This window comes from Kogia breviceps, chromosome 14 (genome assembly GCF_026419965.1).
Source record: "Kogia breviceps isolate mKogBre1 chromosome 14, mKogBre1 haplotype 1, whole genome shotgun sequence".
Lineage (NCBI taxonomy): Eukaryota > Metazoa > Chordata > Mammalia > Artiodactyla > Physeteridae > Kogia > Kogia breviceps.
Window position 1 is genome coordinate 55,329,704 of NC_081323.1, and position 15,589 is coordinate 55,345,292.

The 15,589-nt window shown below is 52.0% G+C and overlaps 2 non-coding genes across 2 annotated transcripts; both read left to right on the forward strand.

Annotated features, from left to right (window-relative positions):
* Window positions 1–6,291: 6,291 nt before the first annotated feature.
* Window positions 6,292–6,364, forward strand: TRNAR-CCG (transfer RNA arginine (anticodon CCG)). Its single transcript has one exon. It is a non-coding gene; the product is annotated as a tRNA-Arg (tRNA).
* Window positions 6,365–8,431: 2,067 nt separating this feature from the next.
* Window positions 8,432–8,504, forward strand: TRNAR-CCU (transfer RNA arginine (anticodon CCU)). The gene has a single exon. It is a non-coding gene; the product is annotated as a tRNA-Arg (tRNA).
* The last annotated feature ends 7,085 nt before the right edge of the window (window positions 8,505–15,589 follow it).

Here is a 15,589-nt window from a genome sequence, read left to right on the forward strand (position 1 = left end):
TGAACTCTGTGCTCGGAGGAAACCCCCACATAGCCCCATGGCTTTCCTGGTGTCTGGGACCCTGCAGGTGGCCTCGCAGATGGCAGATGCTCGGGATAGCCTGGGAAGAAAGGTAGTCGGAGGCACTCCCTGACCCAGCCCAGCTGGCTCCCAGCTAAGCCCCACCCTGGCCCGACTCTGGCCTTGCCTCCCCAAGGTAAGTACAGTGGGCAGTGTCCAAGGGTGGCCCTGACACTCAGCAGTCCTGAGGTGTCAGCCTCTACACTCGCTGTCCTGGAGGGTGTGTTCCGGACGCTGGGCTTTGAGAGCTGCAGAGGCGGGAGGCCTTGGTCCAGGTGAGCCCTTGCCTGCCTCTTCCCACCTCCGCCCCCAGTCCCACCTGGGGCCTCCCTGGACTTAGGCCCAGCACTCGCTCTTGCCCTAGGGTTTCCGTGGGGAGCTGGTTAGGTTCCGGGAGCAGCTGGATGCCCATGGGGGCCCTGTGGGCTGTGCTCTAGTGGCCTTGGTGGCCCCCAGTGAGCAGCTGAGGCAGCCCCAGCAGCTGGTCCAGGAGCTGAGCCGCTGTGAGGCCCTGTGGGGCTGCCCCAAGTCTTCCTGCTGCTCTCCACTTCCCCCCAGGGGTGAGTGGGCTGGCTAGGGACTCCCCAGTTGCGGGGCAGGGCAAAGCAGGTCTGGAGGGTGGGCAGTAGGGCTGAGACCCTCCCTCCAGGCCTGTGTGCCGCTTCCCCACCCAGCTACCCCCAAGCCTGGAGCCTTCCTCACTGGCCTGGGAGAGCTCTGTGGCCACCGTCCTCACTGGTCGCTGCTGCAGCTGCTGACCAGGTGAAGGCCCAGAAGGGGCGTCCAGGAGGGGGACAGTGGCTCTGCTGTGTTGTCCTGAACCCATTACCCCCACCCATTCATTCCATAACATAAGGCCGTGTTGTCTGCAATGGGTGTCAGCTTCAAAGCCTCGCCTCCCACCCCTACCCACGCCCGTCCTCACAACCCACTCAGGGTCCCCCACACGTTGCAGTATCTTCTCAGCTCTGTGCCTTTGCCCAGGCTGCTTCCTCTGCTTGGCATCCCTCCCTCTCGACCTACCTCACACAGACCCTTCCAGGCGTCAGCCATGTCCCTCACCATCCCTGGGTTGACACTTGTATTCATATCCACCCCTGTTCACACTTACCTGGCAGTGACTGTCTCGTCAGACTGTGGGTCCCTGGGGTCCAGGGTTGGGGATGATTCACGTCTGGTCCTGAGGCCCAAAGGTCTCAGTGGGCAGTTGGGTGGTCACTGCAGGTGAGAATGGGCCCCAGCTCTGCTCCATAGTTCTTCCCGGCCTCCCCAGGTGGTGCCCACCCTGCAAGCCTTCCCAGACAGGCCCTGACCCGCTCTGGGAGCACCCCATCTCTGTGCACGCCGATCCCTGGGCCCCGGGGAGCAGCATGGCTAATGGTGCAGCCACTGTCTACCTGAGGCCATCCACGTCCTGGGAATCCTGTGACGTTCAGCCTGAAGTAGGACCCCCCTCGGGCCCTCCCTTTCTTTTGTCTGTCTCCTCCTCCCTCCATTCTGGCAGGGTTAGTGTCTGGCAGGGTTAGGGTCTGGTTAGGGTCTTTAACACACCCCCACCTGCATCAAACTAGTCCTTACCAAAGAGACTGTGGTAGCCAGGAGCCTGGCCAAGCTGTTCCCTGGAGCCAGGGTCCTGCTCCCCCATAACTGCACCCACATGGAGCAGCTGCCTGAGGAGTCCTTGGTCCCTAACCCCCACCAGGTCTTCTGCTGGACAGCTGAAGAGTCCTCAGGGGCTACCTACTGCCCAGTCTTTGGGAGGTCCTTGAGGGGGGAACTGTGCCTAGGGGACGTGGAGCTCTGGGGGCTTGAGATGAGGGGGACAGGGCTGGGGTCCAACCACGTGGCAGCAGTTTCTTTCTTTTTTTTTTTTTGACATTTATCATGGTTTATTTTATTTTTTAATACATGTTTGCTTTTTTGTGGCAACAGTTTTGACTGAGAGAGAGGCTCGGGAGACCTGAGGCAGGGAGGTGAGGAGCTGGGAGGTCCTCAGACTACTTTGAATCCACCTTAATCCTGTCTGTAGCCAAAACCCAGCCCCAGCGCTCAGTATGACCTGTCTGGGGCCAGGGCTGCCCTCTTCCTGGCCGTGATCCAGGACTGGCCTGGGGCCCAGCATGATGTGGAGGCGCTGGCGGCCTGTGCCAGGCCCTGGGCTTCGAGACCACCCTGAAGACAGACCCTACAGCCCAGGTGAGGGGAAGCCCAGAACTTTTGGTGGTGCTCTGAGGAAGGGCACCCCCCACCAGGACCCTGGGCACTCTCTCCTTAGCCTCTTACCAATTGTGGGCAGGAAGTGCACCCCCAAGTCTAGCCTCCATCCTCCCTGCTGCATGCATCCAGAACCCACTTCCCTGCCTCTGGAAGCACAGTCTCCAGGGACCCTGAAGCCCCCCACACTGGCCATTTCTCCTCTCCCCTGCTCAAGGCCCTGGCTGGACCCTTAGGCTTTTCCTGGATGGTTCTCAGGTTCCTTCCCAGACACCTCTCAGCTCACTGCCCTCCCCTCACAGCTCTTAACTTTTTTGTGCAGCTTCTCCAGGGGGGCCAGAGAACCAGCTGCAGGAGGCTGGACCCACATCACCTCCAATGAGGCCATGCAGCAGGGGGGTTAGAAAAAGAACTTGCGGGACTTCCCTGGTGGTCCAGTGGTTAAGAATCCACCTGCTAATACAGGTGGCACGGGTTTGATACCTGGTTGGGGAACTAGGATCCCACATGCCACGTGGCACCGCCAAAAAAATTTTTTTTTAATTTAAAAAATAGGAAAGAAAGAAAGTAAAAGGACTTGCTCCCTGGGCCTGAGGCTGGAAGGAGGTGGGAGGTAGTGTGGCAGGGAGTTAGAGAAACTATCCAGAGAGAGGGCCACCAGATGCTAAGGAGGCTGTGACTGTGGCCCAGGCCTGATCTCATCCCCACCCCCAGGCTTCCCAGGAGGAGATGGCCCATTTCTGGGAGTGGCTGGATGCCTGCAGGGGCTCTGTGAGCTGTGCCCTTGTGGCCCTGATGGCCCATGGGGGGCTTCAGGGGCAGCTACTGGGGGCTGATAGGTAAGAGGTACAGCCAGAGGTGCAGGTGCAGGAGCTGAGCTGCCGTAGGGCCCTGTGGGGCTGCCCTAAGATCTTCCTGCTTCAGGCTTGCTGTGGGGTGAGCAGGGCCTGGGGCCCGCCCTGGAGGCTTGGCCGGGTCCTGCCCTCCAGCCCGCTTCCTGCAGACCTGGCTCTCCTCACCCAGCCCTCAGCCTCCCAGGACTTGCTGTCCACCTCCTCCAAGAAGCCTGAGTGAGCCCTGCCCTTTCCCCACCTGCTCTCCCAGCCTCTCTTAGGGGTCATGTCCATGAACTTGAGCACTTCACCCTCAGCACCTGTCATTCGGTGCTCTGAATGTTTCCAGCCTGGCAGCCTGCCCAGGAGCTCTGGGGGCTAGAGCCCAGGAAGCACCCCCAGGTGTCTCCTGAATGAAAGGACCTGACTGTTCCCTCCTTCCCCAGGGCACAGGGATGCTGGCATGGGACGCACACTCTCCCCTCGTTGTGGCACTGGCTGCGGGCACCACCAGCCACCTCCTTCCCGGTCGTTGTCCTCCACATCTATGCTGATGTGCAAGGTGGGTCTACCTACCTCAGGGAGCCTGGGCTTGGGCAGGGCTGGTGGGGGGAGCTGTCTGGAGAGCACTTCCAGGGCTCTGAGCTGGGATCCTGCTGCCACCTCCTTCCTCTCTTCGCCAAGAAGATGAGAAGGAAAACCTTAAATGGCAAAGGCCTTTGAAAATCGAGTTTCTTCCCCTACTTGAGCCTGAAACAACCCTGGAGACAGGAAGGTGAAATAGCTTTTCAGAGGTCACACAGCTGATAAGAAGCAGCAGGGCTGAGATTTGAAACTTGATCTATCTTTCCTGCTCTGTACTCTTTCTACTGCCCTATGTGCCCTTGAGCAAGACTGGAGGAGACCCTTGGGGCTGGTGGAGTCCCAGGACGCTGGGTAAAAGGCATTGGTCCCTCTTGCAGGCAGCTTCTCCAGGGACCCCATTCCAGGGAGCCCTAACCAAGCAGACATATTGATGGTCTATGCAGCCACTGAAGGTAAGGGGATGGGTCTTCACAAAGCCCATTACACAGGGCTTAGCCTCCTGGCCAGAGATCTGAAGTGGCTTTAGGGGCATCTGGGGCTTGGCTGTTGGGGTGCAGGGGTACCAGCCTCGTTGCAGTTAAGCCGTCTTCCTTCCATGTATATTATTTATGATAATAGTAACGATGGTGAGCACATATTGAAGGCTGGCTCTGCTAAGCACTGTACCTGCATCCTTTCCTCTAGGCTGTAAGTTCCATGAGGGCAGGACAGTTCTGTCTGCCTCTGGGCTCTGGCCAGTGCCTGGCATGTAGTAGGTTCACAGTAAATGTTTCTTCGATATTGAATCCATTGTATATTCACTACACAAACATTGAGCAACAACTTGATCCAGAAGCGAGAAGTTCCTGCTCCCTGCCCCATTCTCTTGCCTGACTGCTGGGGTCCTGTGTGCTTGCCCCCACTTCCACCAACAATAGGCCCCTGGGGATTGGAAGGCAGCTGGCAGGGGCCTGAGTCTGACACTCTGGCCCTGGTCCCCTGGCCTGGGCTGTGTAGCCTTTCGGGATGAGAAGGACTCAGACTTTATGCAGACTCTGGTGGAGGTCCTCAGAGCTGACCCCAGGGGAGACCTCTTCGAGCTGATGACCGAGGTGAGTTGGGGGTGGGGGGTCGCCTGGGGAGAGGAGCTGAATTCATGCTTCTTCTCAGCCCTGGTGTTCTGGTCTCCTCCTCCTATTCACCCCATTGCAGAGGGAGGGATACCCCACCCTCAATAGTATGAGGTGGTTGAACACACAACACCCGGCCCTGGACAGTGAGATGGACAGCAGTTATTAACCACATATACTCACAGCTGGGGGAGGAGGACACCTCAGGCCATTCAGGCCACTCAGTGTTTCCCTGGGGAGCAGAGGGAACCAGCAGGGGCTGTAGATGCAGACTTTGTAGTAACGGGGTGGGGTACTAGTTTGAATAATTTCACAGGCTGTCAGGGAACTGAAGCCCCTCAGGATGAGAACTGGGGTGGAGTGTGGCTGGTCTGACTGGTGGGGGAACCAGCGGGATGGGGGGGGCCTTCCCTGCTGGGTGGGTGGGGTACAGCTGACAAGAGCAGGGGAAACCAATGAGGCCTGTGAGACCCAAAGATGTGAAGGCAACACTTGAAACTTTAGGACTTACAATACACTGGGTGCCAGGCTGGGTGCTGGGGGACCTGGCAGTCCTGGGCACAGGCTGGGTATGGTCGGCACAGGTCAATCGGCAGGTGTGCAAGCTAGACGTGCTGGGTAGACGTGCTGGGTCCCGAGTGTGATGAGCGCTGCAAGGCCTGTCTGGAGATCCGCAGATTGTTGAGGCGCTGGCTCTGCCTGCAGGCCTGAGCCCGCGGCTGCCAAGGGGGTGCTGACCGTGGGTGGCCACACACCAACGCCACCCCTGACCCCATCCGCTCCTCGGTTTCCTCATCTAAAAACGGCACGATAGCACGGGAGGCTCAGCGCCATGGAATAAACATGATGACCATTGTACACGTGAAAAAGGCCTGCACGCAGGGAGCTGTGACACTAAGTGGGATAATGTATGCGGAGTGACTGGCACTTCAGAGGCTGGGCCCACCGGGTGATGAGGTGGAGCAGGGGAGGCGCCAGGGCAGCCTCCGGCTCTAAGAAACCCAACATGGGCTAGGCTGAGCTGGATGTCCTGGGAAAGGGCAGCGCGGGGTCCACACCATCCTCCCAGCACGCGCAACCCACCTGCACACCACGCTGGGGCCACGGACAGGGCCTCTGCCTATACAGCAGTCAGAGTCCATTCTGGGGCCACAAGACTGGAACAGAGCATGGCAGGTTTAGCGGTGCTGTGATAGGGGAAGCAAAGGGGCTGGGGGAGCAGAGGGCAACTCCTGACCCACCGCGGGCCGGCGGCAGGTGGGAGAAGAGATCAGGAGCCTCTCGGGACAGGAGGGGCTTGGGCAGCCTCACCCAGGCTCGAACCCTCACTTGGGCTGTGCTCGGTAGCGCTCAGTCGCACAGCTTGGAGCCCCGCTCACACCGAGCCCGAGGGGCGGGGCTCCTTGCCAGTGTGAGCATGCGCATTAGGGTATCCTGAGCAGGCGCCCGAGAACGCTTTATGAGAAAAGCTGCAACGCGATTAATGGCAAGGCCGCGTGGCCTAATGGATAAGGCGTCTGATTCCGGATCAGAAGATTGAGGGTTCGAGTCCCTTCGTGGTCGTTGCGTAAGTTGCTTTTTCTCTACTCTTTTTAAATTTTCCCTCTCTCCAGACTGCTCCCTACGCGGGCCTACGATCCTCCGGCTGTGTCAGCCGGTCGACCTCCATCCCCCCGGAAATAACCCTGCACCTGCAGCTTCGTACCTCGGGACGCCTGGGAGACCCCGAGGGCACTGTGAGGACCTATAGTGCTCGGATCCAGGCGGAATGCTGACGCTGAAGTCCACCGGCCATGAGTGCCGGGAGCCCACACGGTACTGGCTGCATGAATATAGTTCAGAAGACGAGAACTGCGACACATGAGGGGTTGAACTTTTGCACGGGTAGGTCACCCCCAAGGGGTCAGTGGACAGGGGCATTTAAAAATATAATAGATTATTGTGGTGAAGAAGTTTTGGAAATAGATAGTAAGGATGCTTGCACAATATTGTAAATGTAACTGATGCCAGTAAATTGTACAGTTAAAAATGGTTAAAACGGGGCTTCCCTGGTGGCGCAGTGGTTGAGAATCCGCCTGCCGATACAGGGTACATGGGTTCGTGCCCCAGTCCGGGAAAATCGTGTATGCCGCAAAGCGGCTGGGCCATGAGCCATGGCCGCTGAGCCTGTGCTCCGCAACTGGAGAGGCCACAGCGGCGAGAAGTCCGCATACCAAAAAAAAAAAAAAAAAAAAAGGTTAAAATGGCAAATTTAACCTTACGCGTACATTTTACCTCAATACAAAATGTAAAAAGAAATTAATAGATTATTTCGATTTCTTGCAATGAGAGTATACCCTTAAATGATTAGTGTGAATGTATTTTAAAAAATTTAAATGTAAAGAATATGCCCAGGATTGAGTCATCATTTTACCTGGAAAAAAATACCCTACCTGCGGAACTGAGTTCTTACCAAGGGATTCTGGCTAAGCGGAATGACCAAAGTGATGGGACCTCCTCCCCCCAGGGAAAACGCTGGGGGAATGGCAGCTGAGCGTGTACCCCTACAGTGGGCGCAGGTGACCTTGGGGTCATGAGGAGTGTCACCACTTTATCGTTTCTGTGATGTCTCAGTGGTTTACTAAGGACTTATAAATAAAAAGAGAAACTTCATTAAGATAAACATTTTTATTATTTTCCCTACTTTTATTGAGATATAATTGACATACAGCACTGTATAAGTTTAAGGTGTACAGCATAATGATTCGACTTACATACATCATGAAATGGTTATCACAGGTTTAGTGACCATCCATCAACCTATGATGAGAACTCATAGGATTTACTGTCTTAACTCTTAGAATTAACTCTTCTTATAACGTACCGCAATGTTAATTCTCTTTATCACGTTGAACACTACACCTCTAGTACTTACTTACAACTGGAAGTTTGTACCTTTTGACTACCCTCAACTCATTCCCCCCACGCCTCCCTCCACCCCGCCTCTGGTAGCCACAGTAAGACAAATACTTTAGAGATGGCAAAGAATACCCATCTTCTCGTGGGAAAGTAAACGCTGGGTCCTCTGATACTACAGTTTCACGCTCTACCAACTGAGCTGGCCGGGCAGATACAGAGCCATTACGGAGCATCCTTAGGACAAAGACCTAAGGACATTGGGCTCTGCTAAAAACTGCACAGACTTGGGACCAGGAAACACTTTTGGTCTAAGGGTCAACGTAGGGAGGAAGATGAAGATAGGGACCGACACTTTTCCCAAGCGCCCGGCTGTTCCCTCTCTCTCTTCCGCTCCCACATTTTGCATAGCGAAAGCCTTTTTCATGTTAATTATCCCAGGACTCGGATTCTCCTAAAAAGACGGGGAAAGGGCTCATCCGGGACTTGATCCGCAGACTTCCTACATCCTAAGTGAGGATCGTACCTCCGCTCCATCCGCGCGTGCGCGATCTCTCCCGAGCCCCAGGATGCTCGGGAACCGGCGGGATCTAAGAGGATGCACCCGCCGAACACGGACGTCAAGGGGACCAAGAACCCGCCGAGCTGGAGCCGGGAGGCTGTGTGTAATGCGTAGGAACCGCGTGGAGGTGACAGAAAGACTGGTTTAAGACTGTTGTAAAGTGCCTCTCATCAGCCCCGGTGGCCTAATGGATAAGGCATTGGCCTCCTAAGCCAGGGATTGTGGGTTCGAGTCCCACCCGGGGTACAGGGGGCAGTATTTTAAACTTGCTGCTGGAGGAAAGCCAGGGTTCCAAAGCAAAGTTGGGCAAGGCTTACTTTTCTGATAAAGATGTGCACGTTTTCAGATTTCGTCCATAATAAAGTTTTCTCTTTTTAATCCATGCCTTCATCCTCAAGGTAAAAATCTCCCAAACTGCAGGACATGGTGGAGTAAAATCAGAAGCCTCCTTTACCACATGCCCAAAGAGGAGGTGGCCGCTGAGGCTTTGTCATATATACACGTAGTTCTCTTTTACTTTTAAAAACCATGGATGGGACTCTTCTGTTCCTCCAGCTCTGGGCTTACTTCTGCTTTCCCAAGCACCTGAGGTCCCATCATCCCTACTCAAACCAGGGACCTCACCTCAGTACAGCATCTCCCACCATCATATGTGGCCTGCAGAGAACAGCGACCACAGAGTTTTCCAAGGCTGCTGGTGCTTCCCTCACCAATGTTTCTCAATGCCTTATTGAAGGGAATGTCCCTGGGGCCCTCTCAGTGGGGTGGTGGGTGTGCTTTTCATATATGATAGACCCATTCCAGCATTTCTGTCTCACAGAGTCTTTGGATTCCTTTCTCTACATGATGCCAGGAACATTCTTGAATCTTAATCTTCTTAAACATAGGCCACCATTGAGTTCCATGCTTAGCCAACCAACTAAGAAAAGTGGCAGAGCCACATTCAGCTGCACAAGATAACACGTTAGATACAGACTTGCTGGAAAGTGCACCCAGAGCAGTAATGTCACCAGTTGCAAAAATCATATCCCATCCTCCTTATTCTAACATCCTTGGGTCCATTCCCACACACATTCCCTAGTTCTCTGCTGGCATAAATGAGCAAAATTTGCAATTCTTTTGGCATATGAATGATTTCCTCTCAGGCCAGCCTTTGTCCTTCTCCTACAGCATGCTGATCTGATTGTAGTTATAGGGCAACCAGTGTTAGGGGGTAAGAAGGCTGGCTGGTGTGGGCTTTGAGGAGGACTGTCATCCCCTGTCTCACCTGTCATGCTCCAGGTGAGATTATTATAGGATATTCAAACACAGGAAGGCTACTCTTCTCAGATATCAGAGGACAGGCTGCTTTCACTGGCAAGGGAGGCTCCAAATGACTCAGGGGTTCAACATTCTCAACTAGGTCTGAGCCTACCTAGATGTTGCCAGGCTTCGGCTCCACTCCTCCATAATCAATGCTGTTTCTTCCACATGAAAGATCTCCCAAGGCTATGAACTCAACTTACATTGTCATTCCGCAACATACTTCATTCGATTATGTGTTTGATTTTCAGCAATGTCAGCTCTGCAGCTATACGATTATTTTATGGCTGCCAGAAAACATCCCTGGATCTCTGAACATGACTTAGGCTGAAAATTTAAAGGCCAGATCTTGTCATTTTCTTTCTTTAAGCAAACGGATGCACCCAGGAGAATCCTTTCCATGCCACAGTCCTTGTAGTCACCCATACTGCCATAAGAGTCAAGTGCAGCAGCCAAGTGGTCCCCCAGGGCACTTGCTTCAGTCGGCACTTCATCATAATCAACCAGGTGATAGGCGGCTTGATAACGATGCCCTTGCATGCCACGAGTCACCAGCATCCCATTTCCCATTGGCAAGGAGCTCAAGCCCAAATTCATTACCAAACCAGAGACCACACAGCAGTCAAAAAACCCATCGGTTGCGGGGTGGGAGTAATGGGGAGAGGTTGGTACAAGGATACAAGCTTTTAATTATAAGACGAATAAGTTATGGGGATCTAATGTACAGCATGGTGATTATAGTTAATAATACCATATTGTAAACTTCAGATTGCTAAGAGTAGATCTTAAGTATTCTCTGCACACACAGAAGGTAACTTTGTGAAGTGATGGGTGTGTTAATTAGCTTGATTGTGGTAATCATTTCACAAGGTATAGATATATCAAATCCTCACGTTATACACCTTCAATATATATGATTTTTATTTGTCAATTATACCTCAATAAAGCTGGGGGAGGGTAAGAAAACCTATTATTGTAAGACTAATGAAAATTGGTAACTATGTAAAAAGCATTGTTAAGGAGGCAGTTGAGAAGGCAGAAGGGGAACCGTCAGAAGGCAGCTACCACCCATGGGGCTGGAGGACCACGGGAAGAGGTTGGGATTATTAAAAGTTAGAAGCTTGGAGAGAAATTGTGGAGCTTAAAAACCAACCTCTGGAAAAGAGGAGAAGCTCAGCTGAGCTCAGAGGAGGGTCCCTTGGGACTAGCATACCCAGACGCCTGAGGAGGGGAATCTCAGTCAGCTTACGCAGGTGTCTCTCATGAGCCATGATGAGGGTGGTACTACTGTAATTTTCAAGGTACTGTACTGTAAGATTAAAAATGTTTTCTTTATTTTGTGTTTTTTATGTATTATTTGTGCGAAAAGTATTATAAACCTATTACAGTACAGTACTATATAGCCGTTTGTATTAGTTGGGTACCTAGGTTAACTTTGTTGGACTTAGGAACAAATTGGACTTATGAACGTGCTCTCAGAATGGAACTTGTTTGTATGTAGAGGACTTACTGTGTCACTAAGTGGGGTCTAGAGGGTGAGTTTGAAGCTGAGGTATAAAAGTTTAAATACTGGCCCACGGGTCTATCCTGCTTCCCCCGCTTCCTTACAGATGCCTCCTCAGAGTGTTCCCTTCATGAACTGATTACACAAAAATCCCTGGAAACTTGTCCTAAAGTAGTTGGAAACAGACTCTAAGAATGAGACTGTTACCGAACCAAACTTGGGTCTGCTCAGCTTTGTGCAATAAAGCCAATCTACTGACACCGGGTGGTGGTGAAGGAAAGTGCAGCGTTTATTGAAGGCACTGCGCAAGGAGACCAGCAAGGTAGCGCTCAAAAGGCCCGAACTCCTCAGATGGCTTTCAGGGAAAGGTTTTTAAAGACAAGGTGAGGGATGGGGGTTGTGGGGTGTGTGATCAGCTCATGGACATTCTTCTGATTGGTTGGTGGTGAGGTAATCAGGAGTCAACATCATCAACCTTCTGGTTGCAACCGGTCTGGGGTCTACGACGTGCTTTTGGGCAATCTACAGTTAACTTCTTCCACCTGGTGAGGGTTTCAGGCTCTGCAAAACAGCTCAGAATATTATCTACAGCCCTTGAGGAGGAGCTAAAGGTGCTTGACTTTAATGGCTAAACTACTGTCTTGCTTGACTGTTTTCCTTTCTTTCTGCATTTTCTCACTTCTCTGATTAAATTTATTCTTTGGAACTTGGGGAAGGCCTAGGAGGCTAAAGTTTTCTACAGATGAGAGGCAGGCGGAGGACATGGGGGGATCTGTCCGTGGAAGGCCCCTCGGTTACAAGATTCCAACGTTGAATCACCTTCTGGCTGCCTGGCACCAAGGTGAACATCACTGGTGGTAGGTAGACTTCTGAGAGACCCGGGTATGCTGGAGCCATGCAATTATTAAGCCTTTTGTCCCTGTTGAACTGGGATGGCTGTATGGGAGGGAGCTCACCCCATGTCTCTGGCATTTTGGAGATACAGTGGAAATATGATCATTGTAAGCATTGTGGAATTGTGTGGACGCATTGAAACAAAAATGTTTCAATGTCTTTAATGCATTGAAACCTGAGAATGACAGGCTCCGGTGGACTAATCACCAATTCAAAGCAGTGTGAACATCCGAGGCTGCTCCGGCAGCATTGAAAGCAACCTACGTCGCCTACAGCTGAAGGCCGATAAAGCTGAAGGCCAGGCTCAGGAGCAGGCCTTGAGGCAGACTTGAATTCTCAGTCTCAGCAAATTTCCTGGACCAATGTCAGGGTGCTGATAGGGAAGAAATGGGACCCTCAAACTTGCAATGGGGATATCTGGGTAGCTGCATTGAGAACCTTGAATGCTCAGGGCCATCAAACTTGGAATGGATATATCTGGGTAGCTGCAGTGAGAGCCTTGAGCTCTCAGGGCCTGCTGTGGGGGCCCAGGCCTCCACCCGCTTGCCTGGAGACTAGGAGGAACCTCGAATGAGGCAGGTATTTTACAAAACATTTGGTCACTTCAGACCTGCTCCAACTTCCCCTCCAGGCCACCATACCAAATACTAGGGTCACATCCCAGCATGACTCCACTGGGAAAGTACTGGGACTGCTTCTGTAGGATGTGGATGACGTGTCAGCAGTGACCTGGAGAGTCTGCCCGGAGTGGATCCTGACGGTCCTGGATCTGGGTGAGGAGAATAAAAAGCTGGAAAAAGGAGAGATTATCATATGGGACACTCTTCCATGACACAGAACTTAACGCCTAGCATGGTCCCTCAAACTGGTTGTGAGACTCAGCTGGCATGGCTCTTGGAAGGATGGAAAAGCAATGGCCTACATTAAATGAAGTAGAATTGCCAGAAATGCCATGGCAAACTGTGAAGGAAGGAATCAGAAGGGACAGAGATACTGGTGCGCCAGCATGGCTCTAGGGCATGCTGCAATGGAACAAGACCCACCAGCTGACTATGGATCTTGGCAGTGCCTGCAGGAAATACTATTCACCGAGGCAATAAGACTTGCATGGTTGAGAGGACGCACCAGCATCTCTGAGAAGCTTGGGAGGTACTCTTTTCTGGTCTGGTGCCTACTGGGACATATCCAAAGTAGAAGGTAAGCTTTTGTACCTTCTCTCTCCTATTATTAAGAAGGAAGCCCAGCACTTTTTAAAAAATTGAAGTATAGTTGATTTACAATGTTGTGTTTCTGCTGTACAGCAAAGCGATTCAGTTATACATATATATATATATATATATATATATATATATACACACATTCTTTTAAAAATTCTTTTCCATTATGGTTTATCACAGACTATTGAATATAGTTCCCTGTGCTATATAGTAGGACCTTGTTGTTTATCCAGTCTATATATAATAGTTTGCATTGGCTAACCTCAAACTCCCAATCGATCCCTTCCCTACCCTCCTCCCCCTTGGCAACCATAAGTCTGGAAGGAAGCCCAGCACTTTTAAAAAGAATTTACTTATTTATTTAGGGTGTGTTGGCTCTTTGATGCTGTGCACGGGTTTCTCTAGTTGTGGCGAGCGGGGGCTACTCTTCCTTGTGGTGAGCAGGCTTCTCATTTCGGTGGCTTCTCTTGTTGCAGAGCACGGGCTCGAGGGGTTTCGGTAGCTGTCACACGCAGGCTCAGTAGTTGTCGCACGTGGGCTCAGTAGTTGTGGCTCACAGGCTCTAGAGCGCAGGCTCAGTAGTTGTGGCAAACGGGCTTAGTTGCTCCGCGGCATGTGAGATCTTCCCGGACCAGGGCTCGAACCCGTGTCCCCTGGATTGGCAGGCAGATTCTTAACCACTGTGCTACCAGGGAAGTCCCAGCCCAGCACTTTGACAGGACCCTGTGATGGGTAATTTTTTGTGTGAATTTGGCCAGGCTATGGTGCCCAGATGTTTGGTCAAACACCAGTCTACATGTTGCTGTGAAGTTATTTTTTAGATGTGACTAACATTTAAATCAGTAGAGTTGAGTAAATAAAATTATCTTCCCATAATGTGGGTGGGCTTCTCCTAATCAGTTGAAGGTCTTAAGAGAGAAGACTAAGATTACCCCCAAGAGGAAAGAATTTTGCCTTGGACTGCCTTCTGATTCCAGTCTGCAACATGGACTCTTGATGGAATTCCCACCCCGCACATTTCACTTTGGGATCCCCACAATCGTGTGTGTGAGCCAATTTTTACAATCAATCACAATCTCTCCCTCACTTTCCCCTTCCTCTCGCTCTCTTTCTCTCTCTCTGAGTTCTCCAGAAAAACAGACTACAACAGAACTCTGAAGAATATAGTCTCTCTCTCTTTTGGACGAGTAGGGTGCCCAATCCAGGCACCAAGAGGGACACAACCTGGCAGGCACCTCCCCACTGCCAAGCCCTCTCTTGCCCCCCGCTGGCCCCCACCTTGGAAACCTGGATACACAGATGACCCAAAATCATGAGAGCCTCAGGCCGGTGTTGCTAACCCTTCTGGCTCCCCTACCCCACCCCAAGAAAGGAACTCACATTTCCCTCACTGCTGCCTCTCGAGGAGAGGGACACCCAACCTCTACTTGGAGTAGCCCACGATTTCCAACTTTCTTTCTACTTTAGAAAGGGGAGAGGGGCTGGGGACGGGAATAACGGCCAGATGAGGGGCTCCCTTCCCTGCTGCATATCTGTCTCAGGAGGGAGGAAAGCTGCAGCAAATGCAGGTGGGGACACACAGGGTTGGGGGAGGCGAGGGTCCTAGGTGGGGAACACCCCCGGATACACATGGAGCATCACATAGGTCCCTGCTTAGGGCCAGAGTTAGCTGAAAATCCATTTCCAAGTCTCCTATTGTCGCTCTCATTCCGCGTGTAGAACTGAGACTGAATGGGTTCGAGTCCTACTTTGGGCGATAATTCTTAGCCTGATAAGCGCTTGCCCCAATCGCGGGAATTTCAAGAAAGTTCTTAGAAAAGGAACCTCTCAGAGGGGCTTCCTGACCCACTCTCTGTGTGCTGTATCTGGAACTGTGGAGTAAGTTTCAACTTTTAAATTCCAAAACGTATATAATAAAATATTAATGAGACAAAAGCAAGTTGCTCCAGTGGGATTCGAGGTTGGCGGCCACATGCCAGCCTCCCTGGACCAGCAACAGATCCTCCTTTGGAAGAGGCTTAGTTTATATGGATCTGGTCACTTCTGTAATATTATCTCTGCTTACCTGTGAAGCAAAGCCCTGAGAGCAAAACTTACTCCTAAGGTGGGGCTCAAACCCACAACCCTGAGATTAAGAGTCTCATGCTCTACTGACTGAGCTAGCCAGGCAAGGGCAGGAAATAATACTCCTCACAAACTAGTTGGATTCCTTCAGAACTTTACTGTCCTAAAAATGGTAGGGACAAACCCTGGATCCTGTGCACACTGCATCCCGGGCACTGGAGTGCTGAATTCTCGGGTCCTTTCAGCAGAGGACAAGAGCCCCAACAAGTTCCTGTCTGCTGTCCGGCCGTGGGTCTGTGTAGTCCCAGCAGTTCCGGGGAGCTGGAAAGTCGGGGGCAAGGGAACGAGGT